The sequence below is a fragment of the Macaca nemestrina genome, chromosome 2, assembly GCF_043159975.1.
Source record: "Macaca nemestrina isolate mMacNem1 chromosome 2, mMacNem.hap1, whole genome shotgun sequence".
NCBI classification, from domain to species: domain Eukaryota; kingdom Metazoa; phylum Chordata; class Mammalia; order Primates; family Cercopithecidae; genus Macaca; species Macaca nemestrina.
Window position 1 is genome coordinate 103247870 of NC_092126.1, and position 12347 is coordinate 103260216.

The 12347-nt window shown below is 42.1% G+C and overlaps 1 protein-coding gene across 5 annotated transcripts in view; it reads left to right on the plus strand.

Moving 5' to 3' along the window:
• The first annotated feature begins 3692 nt into the window (after positions 1–3692).
• Positions 3693–12347, plus strand: part of MYRI (myosin VIIA and Rab interacting protein) — a 412711-nt gene continuing 404056 nt past the window's right edge. For 2 of the 5 annotated variants that reach the window (XM_011738817.3, XM_011738816.3), the window contains exon 1: positions 3732–4004. The gene's annotated coding sequence lies outside the window, so the exon portion shown is untranslated. Of the gene's footprint in view, positions 4005–4030; positions 4387–4429; positions 4639–12347 lie in introns of those variants that run through there. The other 3 variants (XM_011738813.3, XM_011738815.3, XM_011738814.3) reach the window with 3 other exon arrangements.

The following is a 12347-nucleotide window of genomic DNA, read 5'->3' on the forward strand; positions in this document are numbered from 1 at the left end:
CTGTTGGCCTGGCATCCAGCTGAAAAAGCTGAAATCTTCACTGGATCTGGACATAAATGAATTCCAGTGTTTATATGTGGCTTACTATGTACCAGTTGGGAGGCATGTGTAGGAAAGTATGTGAGCTGTGGTAAACTTTTCAGCTGATTTACTCCAACCACTGTGTCCATCTTACTGTCTTTGCTACTCACAAACATAGCACTCCAGTCTTTACACTTCTCAAGGGCTGGACTTAATGTTTGGAGCAAGACAAATAAGTTTTCCTGGGCAACTTAATGTGTACTGTGGAAGGGAAGAATTGCCTCATTCTTAGGTGCTGGCCACTGAGTAGAAGATAATTCTGGAGCTGTCAGATGCCACTACATTAAGTAAGTCAGCTTAATAATAAAACCCAAGGGGGAAAGCAGAGAGGAGTAGTGGAGAAAGAGGGAAGAGAGACAGCAGACAAACTAGAGAGAGGCTGAGACTATAGTTCTACTTCTACTGACATCACCTGAATCCCTGAATCTAAAGGTGCCTGACATTACACCTACATCTGGACTTTGCATTTAAGTGGGCCTACGTATTTCTTTTCATGTCTAAGCCTTTTAGAGTTGGGTTTCTGTCACTTATAACTAAGAGTTCTTGAGACCTCTTAAATAAGTTATAATAAATCCTATTCAGTAGAATATCATATAGCTGGAAGAAAAGAAGGAAGGAAGGAGGGAGGGAAGGAGGGAAGGAGAGAGGAGGGAAGGAGAGAGGAAGGAAGGGAGGAAGGAGGAAGAAGAGAGGGAGGGAGGGGGGAGGGAGGAAGAGAGGGAAGGGAGGGAGGAAGGAAGAAGGGGAAACTCCTTGTAATGATAGAGAATGATTACATGATACATTGTCGAGGGGAAAGGCCAATCGACTTGTTATTATAATTTGCACTTATTGATTGCAACAATTCAGAACAATGAACATCATTTAACATAAGTTTATTTTGACTGTCCAGATGGATTATCAACTCCTGAACATTCTTATCCTATTATTTTTTTCTCCCCTCCATAGCAATCAACAGGCTCACAGTACTGTTTTTTATTGGACACTGCTCCTTGAGGTAAAATCATGTTGAAAATCTAGTTTCAAACAAATGTTTTTATGAAATGTTTCACTGGCAGGACTTGGTTTCACAATCAAAGAATCTATTGGTCTGACAAAAATAAACCAAAAAATGGGCAAAGGATATGAATATAGAGTTTAAAAGGAAATACAAGTGTCTCATAAACATATGTAAAAATGTTCTACCTCACTTTTAATAAGATAAATGCTAAGTCAAGCTACCGAGACCATTTTATATAATTGGCAAAGATCTGCAAGTTGGATAACATACAGTGTGAAGGGATATGTCAGTGTATCAGAAAAGTATCAGTCAGGTACAACTAGAAAAACAGAAACCACTTGGAATATTTAAAATGAGGGGAATTTAAAACATAGAGTTGGTTACACAGAGGATGTGAGAGGCTGAAAGACTCCCAGGAAACAGTGAAACTACTGGAGATTAGCAACGGTAGGACATCCTGTTACCTCCAGGCCAAAGAGACAAGAGGGGGAGGTGTTGCCAGAACCCAGGGAGCTGAGCCCATACTGAGCCTGTCCTACTGGACTTGGGACCACCCGGGAGGAGTAGCTGCTGCCCTAGACACCGTTCTATTCCCACCACCCATGCTGAAAGGGAAGAATGGGAAATACCCTGGCTTCTCCTTTTCTCCCTCCTATTCTCCTACTGCTGAGTCCCATCGGTTGGTTGATAGGGGAGTCTGGGAAATGAAGCCCCCCATGAAGCAGAGTCAGAAGGTCTGGGAATGGATATGAGAGCTAACAGGCTCAGAACCATCAGAGGACTGGGTGTGTGAAATATGCAATCACATATCTTGTGTGAGATCATGAGTTTATATCTCTATGAAGGGCATTTGACATTATCCAAATTATAAATGCACATCATCTTTGACCCCACGATCCAGTTGTACATATTTATTCTTCATATGTACTCCCACACATACACAGTTACATAAGAACAAAGTTATTCACTGCATAATTGTTATTAACAGTGATAGATTGGAAACCATTTAAATGCCCATAATTGGGGGCCCTTACATAAATTTTGGCATATCCTATTCAATGGAATATCATACAGCTGTAAAATAACAAGAAAAAGTTTTTGGTAATGATATGGAATGACTCCATGATAATATCTTGTTAAGGGAAAAGATCAAAATGTAAAACAATGTGCAAGTTCGTACAACAAAAATAAAAATAAGAGCATTAGACAAATATGTTTGTATGTATGTCGATTTCCTTGAGGCGAGTACACACTGGTTGCCCCCAGGAAGCGGAATTGAGAGACAAGGGTGGGAGGGAGTCTTGTTAACTGTGTTCCATTTGTAGTTTTAGAATTTTGTGTCACGTGAATGCTAATCAAGCATAGCTAAATAAAATTTAAATGTAATGTAAACAAAAGAGAAACAAAAGAACTTCCTTTCCACTTTACCAGTTTGTAGACATTAAAATCCCTTTAAGGGAGGGAATAGAATCTTTAAAGAAATTAACCCCTTTACCTTCCGAAAGGTTCCCCCCCCTCCCCCCGCTGTGGACTGATCAGCAAACAAGCCATTTATTTCTACTGCGCAAATTTACACGGAGAGAACAGCCTCAACCCACCGGCTTGAGAGGATTTCCAGGGATTTAGAAATCGCCAGTGTAACTCCACAAAAGCTTCAAATGCTTTATTTTCATGGAGCAACTTCCACCCTGCAGCTAAAATTGACAATGTGTTTTCACAGCCGAGTTGTTGGGGCTGAGGCAGTCGGTCTCAGGAAGATTCCTGGCTTGATGGATGCAAACGCGCAATGAAGTCCTGGCCTGGAGTGGAACCTTTCAACTCTCAGCCATTCTTCCAGGACCGGGAACTCCTGGCACGAGCCCGAAAGCGTTCCTCACTTGCAGCAGTCTTTGGGCGTCTTTCTGACAGAGCGGGCTCACTAACCCGGCGGTTCAGCCGCTGTGGGGGGTCTGGGAGACTTGGGCGCGCCTTCGCCTGGACAGCTCCCTGAGCGCGAACCCCTTTGATATGTGTTGAATGAATGAGCGTCGCTAGCGTAGTAAATTTATGGCAGAATTAAAGCAATCCACATAGGGGTCACTACGGCGACTTTAATTACCCAGGGACTGTGAAGTGGGGAAGAGCTGTCTTTGGAGGAGCGCCACACCACGTCTTAGAATCAGGCAGGCCCCGGATTCTGGTGACCCATAACTCTACGGTCACTGGTCCAGGACTCAGAGGCAGGGGAGAGGAAAAGCCTGACTTAGAATCGGGGAAGGACCTGGAGTTGCACCTGGGGGCTCCCGAACCGCGGCCCCAATACTGCACTGCGCCGCAGGGAAGAGCCCCGGGAGGGGCGCGGGTCCCCGCCCCGGGCGCGCGCAGCCCTGCCCAGCCTCCTCCCGGTGCGCCCCGCCCATCCCGGCGCGTGCCGCCCGCGCGCCCGAGGTGCTCTGGAGGAACCGGCCCGGCGGGCACCCCCGGCCCCGGCGCAGGCGCGATCGCGATCGCGGGCTGCCCCTCCCGCCGGGTGCCCTGCACGCGCCCCCGCCCCGCCTCCGCACGCTCCCCCGCTCCGGGCGCCTCTGATTGGCTGTCGGCCTGGCCAGCAGGTGTCGGCCGCGGCTGCGGCCAGGCTGGCCCTAGCTGCCTGCGGCGCGGGCGCCTCCCTCGCAGCCTCTGCTGCCGACGCTGCCGCCGCGCTCCCGCCTCCTGTCGGTTCCCGGGCTCCCGCTGCGGCTGCAGTTCTGGCAGCCGAGCCCCCGCGGTGCTGCAGCCCAGCTTTAGCGCGCAGACCGACCCGCGCCCCTTCCTCGCCGCCGGCAGCCTCTAATCCACGCGCCGCGCTGCGGCAGGTGCCCTGGGCGCACCAAGGCTCGGTGGCCTGAGCCCGGCCGCCATCGATGACCCCGGTCGCAGACCTGCTTCAGGCTGGCCAACCCGTGTGAGTACCGTCCGCCTCCCTCTTCTCCCCTCTGGCAGCTTTGCGCCACTCTCCCTTCAACATTGCCGCAACTTCGGGGGTGGGTGTGTGAAGGTGTGGAGGTGTCTCTCACGCTCCCCCGCACCCTGTGCGCGTCCGGAGCCAGGAACCCTAGGCGCGGCCAGTCAGCCTCTGCGGAGGGTCGAAGGGCGGGGGTACTTGAACTTGCTCAGGGATCATCGCGGAGTCAGAATCGCCTCTTTCTCTCGCTGCTGGGGCGGGAGCTCGCCTCTGCGTTTCCCTCGCGTTTTCCGATCCCGGCTGGCCACGTAGCGCTTGGGCTGCGGTTCACCGCGTACCTACTGCGCTGCGGGCGCACCGGCGGGACGCCTCAAACCATCCGGTAAGCGCCCCGCAGCAGCCCAGCGCGGTGGACCTGACTCTTTCAAACTCTTAATTTCTGTAAAACGGGGCTAATCAGGGACTCGTTCAAGGTCACAGCTGGTGCTCAGAGTTAGAACACAGGTGGATTGCGTCTGGCCCTCGCCTGCGGGCTGCCTGGAGAGGGGAGCGCTGTTGGCGGGGCAATCACTTCAGCTTCATCCCGGATTCCTCCTCATACTCCCTTTCCGCCACAGCCGCCAGACTTGAAAAGGTAGGGAGCCAATCCTAGGGGGCTCTACATAGATTTGGAGGTAACGGCGGGGAATCTTCCTGATGGAGGCGTGGAGCGGAAAGATTCAGTGGTGGGAACCCCAAGACCTGAGGCTTTTTTGAAGCACTTGCTCCCCTTCTTGTTCCTTAATTTACTGACGTCTTGGCAGGGTAGGGGAATTTGTTCTTAGATCCGTCCTGTTCCTCTTTTCTTTTTCCAAATAAGCACCGTCCCCAAGGATAAGTACGAATCTCAAAACTCTTAAATGCACACACCAGTTTGGGCCTAGGGACTTCCTAAGAGAAGCGAGTACGCTGTGAGCTTGGTTCGCTAACGTTGGCTCCTATCTGCTCCTAGAAATTGCCTTCAGTCTGGCTTCATTTCCATGCTCTCCATCTCTCCGACCATGATCTCGATTTGTTGATTTTCCTGACACTTTCTTAGGGGAGGAAGACTGAGACTGGGGGCTGGCCAGTCTTGGTGTATGTAAATGACGTCGAATGTGATTCTTTTACTCCAGGTCCTTTGAGGTGGCTCCAGTGGGGCCGCCTGTGGTGTTATGGGCGCTTCTCAGAGCTCTGGGCTGGGGAGAGGGTCACCTACCCTCTCTTGCCATTATCACCTTGTCCCTTCAATTCAGCCTCCCCCACCACAACTCTGAAACTCAGCCATGAGATCACTACTTAGTTTTGTGATGACTGACCAGCATCTTTGAACTTGAACTTTTTCATTTATAAAATGGAATAATCCCCACCGCCTTTCAGTCTTACCAAGGAACTTGGAGTTCAGAGGATATGATAAATGTGACAGTGCACTGGGGTTTTATTAAAAAGTCGAAGGAAGATGGTTCAAGGCATCCGGGGCTATAGGTGGAAATGGAGGTAATTTAAAAAATTTTACAGCAATATCTGGGACCCTGTTTGCAGATTTAAAAATCTTCTTTTTAGAGAAATTTAGTTTAGCAAGACTTTGAACATACTGCTTTCCATCTTCCTGCTCATGTTCCTTTGCCTGGCCATGGGCAGCTGCATCTCTCCTAATTACCCACCCCTACCTCCATCTGCGAGCTGTCTCTGTGGGCCAGAAGCTGTGTCTGTGGGACTGTTTCTGGAAAGTGGGGGGAGGCTCTGTGTGTGTGGTGTCTCTGAGGAGTCAAAGTGTGTCTCTAGAGATGGTGTGTATCTCTTGGTGGCTCAGTGTTCTATGTGGTCTGGGTTTCATCGGCGTGTATGGTGGAAGAAGGGAGAGTTATCTGGCTGCAGAATTTGTTCACTTTTGAGAAAGTGAAGTGTTAGCCATACTCAGCTCAGTCGTTTAAACTAGCAGTAGCATCGATTATGTCCTGTCTCCTTTCTCCCTGCCCAGAGGGATTCCTGATGGCTGAAAAATATCCAGTAGAAAACAAGGCTTCCCCCTGATTTTGCCTTCGAGTTATTTTTGTGTATGCACAGACTCTTGTCTGAAAGCCAAGTTAAAGGGAGATGACTGATCAGACCTTGGTGAATTTAGCAATCTATTGAAGTATAATTCCAGAAAATAGTGCAGTTCTGAAGGATACACTCAATGGATTTTCACAACTGAGCACACCTATGTAACCAGTGCCCTAATTAAGACCCAGAATATTTCCAGTCTTCCCATTACCCCTACCTACAGGCACTATCCTCCAAGGGTAGCCATCATCTTGCTTAGTTTTATCAGGTTGGTTTTATTTTTATTACTATTGTTATTTATTTTATCATTTTAGTTCCCAAGCTAAAATGACACTTCTTGATGATTTTCTACCTCCTTTTTAATAAATGCAAACCAAGAGTAGTTATACCTAAACCAGTACAGAAAAATGGAAGAATTTAGCCTTACAATCTGAGTGAAGAGTGACTTGGTTGTCCCACCACACCCTGATCATTAGTTATTTGGTGGTGTAACAAACCTGATCCCAGATGTAACAGTGCTGACATTGGTCAATGGAGGCTGGCTTGTTCCCATAAGAGCTTTTTCATAGAGTGAATTAAAGTAATGCAAATATGAAATTATGTGATATTAAAATATGAATGAGGAAAAAATGAATAGATTCTCATTTGGTACATAAAAATGAAATATTTTGAATTCCTCGAAGATAAAAAGTTGACAGAGAATCAGCATTTGAAAGCTGACTGATTTATGAACTGTTGATGTCGTTGCCACATGGTGGCGCCAGGTTGGCTGGAGAACTGAAATACCTACCATCTTTTCCCAAGCTCTCAGAAAGGAATCCCAGGAATAAAATCCAACAACTCAGTATCTCCGAACGTGATTTCCAACTACTATTTTCCATATCTAGCAAGTAGATCCCTTGTGTGGTCCCTACTACTAAATCCATGGGTAGAACTCTATCCCAGCTCTTTATGAAGATGGCCCGTGGGATGGGGGCACGCACTTGTTGGAGGGAGCTGGAGGTGAAACACTGTTACCTTTTCCTCAGTAAGATGGAGTTAAGGTGGTATGTCCTTGTGATTTGAAAGAGGGTTAACTGAGAAGCAAGTTTAGGTCACCTCATCCTACCCCAGAATCTCTTCAGAGGTTTGAGGGAAGGAGTTCTCATTCCAAAGGCTGGTATCTCTTTTCACAGAGCCCTGTCCATGCTGAACCTGGAAGAATATATAGGCCTGGCTGTAGCCACACTACTGTTGCTGGAAGACATGTCCCAACATCCCACAGAGCACGCCCAAGTTACCCAGGAGATGTGGGGATGTTGTATCCAGATATGGAGAAGGCTAAATGGACCCAGCTGGTGCCCTTCTCCCATCCATCACCTTTTGTTTTTATTGTCAGCACGACTGAGATGCTGTTTAAAAGATTGTATTCATTTGGTGGCTTCCATGCCCATAATCACCAAGAGTGTTGAGTGTTTGTCATATGCTGGACACTATAATTATATTTATTTACTCTTCACAATAGGAGGAGGATGGCTTTCCCATTTTATAGATAAAGGAACTGCTCCTTGAAAGTTACACACTCTACGTTTACACACTGTGAAAGCCAGAGTGAAGGTTAAGAGCCGAGTCCCTGAGACAACATCCCTAGCTGAGTTGTACTCTTCTGTAGCGGCCAGGAGGTGGAGGGGAGTCTTATATATAATTCTTTTGTCCTCCCTGGCACCTTCTCTAGCACTTTACATGTAGCCACTTAAGTGTAAGTATGGAATTGCTGTAAATAGAAAATTCTGTCATAAGCAAGAAGGACAGTGAAAGATGAGAACTTGGGGTCAATTGCATTCAACCTGCAATGTTGGGACTCAGTATGCCTACTAGTTTTATTATGTGTTTAAAACACCACATTATGGACACCCGTCTTACCTATTTTTTGTGATTTTTTTTTCACCTAACACTTTTTTACATGTGTTGATAACATATATTGATCATTGTAAATCTAGTTGATTCATTTTAGCTTAGCATTCCTTTGCTATGCCACAGTTTATATATTGATGAATAAAAGATTTTTCTATCTCTTGCTATTATTAAATATATTTCAAGGAATATCCTTGACAAGATCTTCTAGAAATGTACAAGAGTGTGTCTTGGGCATATATCCTCAGAAGGTGAATAACTGGGTAGTAGGATATGTATGCTTAAATCAACATTCATCTGTTATTTTAGCTCTCCTAGGTTTGGCAGGTTGCCCTCCTACTGCATTGTGTTGGAGTTCCTTGTATTCCCATATCTTTGGCTGTGACTGGTATTAATCAGATGTTTTGATTTGGGCTAATCTGAGAAGCATGGAATGTATTTCACTGCTCTTTTACTTTGCATTTCCCTTAGAGATTATCTTTTTAATATATAGTTTTAATATAGTTTTACAGTTTTCTTTTTTGTGTCTTGCCATTCATTTTTTTTACTGGTAAAATTTTGTTTTTCATAGTTGGGTCTTTGAACTCCTCTGAAATTTATATATCTGTGTTGTTGAGGCAGGGGTGTAATTGTTTTCCATATTGAAAACCATTTACCCCATTATCATTTCATGAATAGTTTACTATTTTCTCACTTATTTTGTTGCCATCTCTGACATAGGCTAATTTCTGTTATATCCTTGGATCTGTCTCTTGACTCTCTGTTCTACTCATCTTTTTGTGATTCCTGAGCTAATACCATTTCATTTAATTATTAAAGCTTTATAATAAATCTTCTCTTCTTACCCTTTTCCCCTAAAACTGTCTTGGCTGTTCTTGATGCTTTAGGCTTCAACATGAATTTTAGGATCTATCCCTTCCTATGAAAATTCCTGTTATAATTTACATTGAATCTAAAGGTTAATTAGAGGAGACTTTTTATCTTTTCACTATTGATATGTTCCTTTCATGGACATGGCCTATCTCTATACATTATCTTTTAGGTCATTCTGCAAGACTTTATAATATTCTCCATAAAGGTCTGAAACTTGTATTAGGCACCTTATAGGTTTTCATTATCATTTTTCAATTAACAGCTCTGTTGACGTATAAGTCACATACTATACAATTCACTCACTGAAAGTTTACAATCAGTGTTTTTAGTAAATTTGCAGGGTGTGCAGCCATCAACACAATCTAATTTTAGAATATTTTTGAACCCTGCAAAATAAACCCTGTACCCATTAGCAGTCATTTCTCAGTTCTCATCCCTCCAAACACCCTGCCACACACCCAGCCCTAGGTAACCTTACCAATCTACTGTCCAAGTCTATACATTTGCCAATTCTGGATATTTCATATAAATGGAATCATACGGTAATATAGTATGTGGCATTTTGTGTCTGGCTTCTGTCACTTAGTGTAACGTTTTCAAGGTTATCTATGTTGCTGAATGTATCATTGCTTCATTCCTTTTTATTGGTGTATTTCATCATATATATACATTACATCTTAGTATCCCTTCATTAGTCTTTAGAAGTTTTATTGCTCTTGTGAATGGGATCATCTCTCCTCTAGCTACATTTTTAAAATTGGTTATTGCCAGTATATAGTAAGGGGGCTGGTTTTATGTATTCTAATTTTCTGTTTAGCATTTTTGTTGGCTTGTAGATTCTCTGGATGTTCTGTAGAAAGCCATAGGTACTACAAGTAATGGTGATTTTGTTTTTTCTGTTTTAAAACTTTATATATTTTTTCCTTTGCATATTACACTGCCTAGGGCCTCTGGCATAATGTAGAGGAATAGTAGTGATAGTGGACCTCCTAGTCTGGTATGACTTTGATAATGCTTTTAAATATTCACCAAGAGTATGATGGTTACTTTAGGCTTGTGGTAGATATACTTTAATGTGTTAAGGAATTGTATACTTTTGGTATTCTAATAGTGTTTGTTTTTTTCAATTATGCTTATGTTAAATGTTTATCATATTCCTTTTTTATATCCTCTTTAACAAAGTTGAATTATTAGCTATAATGTCAATTCATTTTGTTTTCCTTCCAAAGTTTGTATTATGAAAACATTATATTTTCAAGTGTAAAATTATATTTTAATGTTGAATTTGCCTTTTCAAATCATACTGACACCCTATCCTGAGGGTAAACTCCCCTTGTAGGTATTTTTCTTTCTTCTCTTACTTGAGGATCAGTGTCTTGAAGAAAGATCAGACCAACTGAAGAGGCAAATAAATATGAAGCACTCTGGACAGTGCCTGGCACATAAGTATTAGTTATTATCATAATTATACAATGTAGTTAGTAATAAATTATCAAAGAGCATTGATTTGGAGTCCTGAGGAGGAGGATTCACTAGGGGGACGCCTGCCCAAATGGAGTGGCTAATGGGGAATGTGGGATTTGACCTGGCATTTGAAATTAAATTAAACTAAACGTGTTAATATAAAACGTACTTATAGAAATATAGGCAAACAGAAAGAAAAAAGTAAAAATCACCTATATTCCCACCACTTAGTCACTTTTGAAATTTTTATATATTTTTTTCCAGAGGTCATTTGATATTGTATACATAGATGCAAACCTTATAAAATATTCGTTTTCTGAATCTCACTAGTTATTAAGCCTTCATAATGATAACAGCCTTCACATCATCACATGAAAACATTCATTAATGAACTGTCCACTTATATGTAGGTCCCCATTCTGATGTCTTAACATAGAACTAATGAGTGTCTGTCTACTAAGCATCGTTTTCTTTATGGGCCAGTTGCTCCTCAGTTATATAGGATTTTATTGGACATGATAGTGCAAATTCATTGTAGAGTAGAATTGCAAATCTTGCAAAAGATGGAGAACTTCGTGAAATTGATGAAACTAGGTTGACAATCTGCAGAAAACATTTGCTCGTTGTTGAACACATTGATTGCTGACAGTCTTAAACCTGGTAAGGATCGAAAAAAGAGACAGTATCTGCATGCTCCAGAAGAGAATGAGTTGAATGACAAAATAGGGAGAGGTCCTTTTGATGCCAATCCTCAAATAATTTTGCTCAAAAGTGATACTCTTTCTGAGCTTGTCAAAAATGTCAAATGCTCATTGAAGGATGTTTTGTACTCTTTAAGTTTGCTGGGAAATTTATGCCCCAAATATGAAAACATGATTTATTTTAAGGTAGCATTTTCCACCAGAAATATAATACTAGGAATACATGTAGTTTAAACTCTTCTCATGGGCACATTAAAAAGTTTTTAAAAATGGTGGAACTAATTTTAATAATATATTTAATTTAATTCAGTATATCAAATATACTTTTGTATACATTTCAAGATATAATCAATATAAAATTATCAATGGAATGTGTGACATTCTTTTTTCTATATACTAAGTCTTTGGAATCTAGAATGTATTTTATACCCACAACACATTTCAACTGGACTAGTCACATTTCAAGTGTTCAGTAGCCACATGTGCTGGATAGTGTGGTTCTAAGAACTCGTGTAAAGTTGTATATCAAAATTTGCTAAAACATTAAATAAAATGTATCTTCTTGTTTTTTCTCCCTTAAAAGGTAATACTAATCAAAACTTTATTTCCCATTATTTACTGTGATATTTTAAGTGGATTCACTTTAACTGACTTTTCTCTGGTAACAAGTATCCTTGAATAATATGGACCATATGAATATTTTTTTAAAAATAAAGTGATACTTTAAAAAACTTAAAAACATGTCAGCAACTTTAATGCCAGTATTTATTCTTCTGTCATTACTTTCATCCTTCAAATAATCTGTTTGATCTATATACCATAATTTGTTCAATGAAACCATTCTTTTAAGACCCTAGGCACTTTAGACTTTTATCAACTTCAACTTTGTAGACATTCTTTGTTTTCTTGAGATGAAGTACTTTGTCAAAGTTAGTTTACTTTAAGCTTTTGATATATATTTTCAAATAACCCTCCAGAAAAGTTTATAAATTTATCTTGCCATTAGTAGTATATGAGTATGCCAAATTCCCATGCCTTGCCCTTGATAAGTATGATTATTAAATAACAATGCTAGTTTCTTGGGCAAAAAGAAGAACCCCAGAACCTTGCTTTTTATTTCACCTTTCTCTAGTGGTGAGGCAGAATGTATCTGCATATTTATTGGCTCTTCATGGCCAACTTCACTATAGAGTTATCCATGGAGGTTGCTTTTTATTTCCTGTGCATTCTGTAACTTGCATTTATTACTTGGTGTTTTTGAAAGAATAGTTAAGTTGTTTTACCCAGATCATGTTCATATTTTTAGTGTTTTTCTATGATAAACTTTTGATTGTTTCTTTAATTTTGG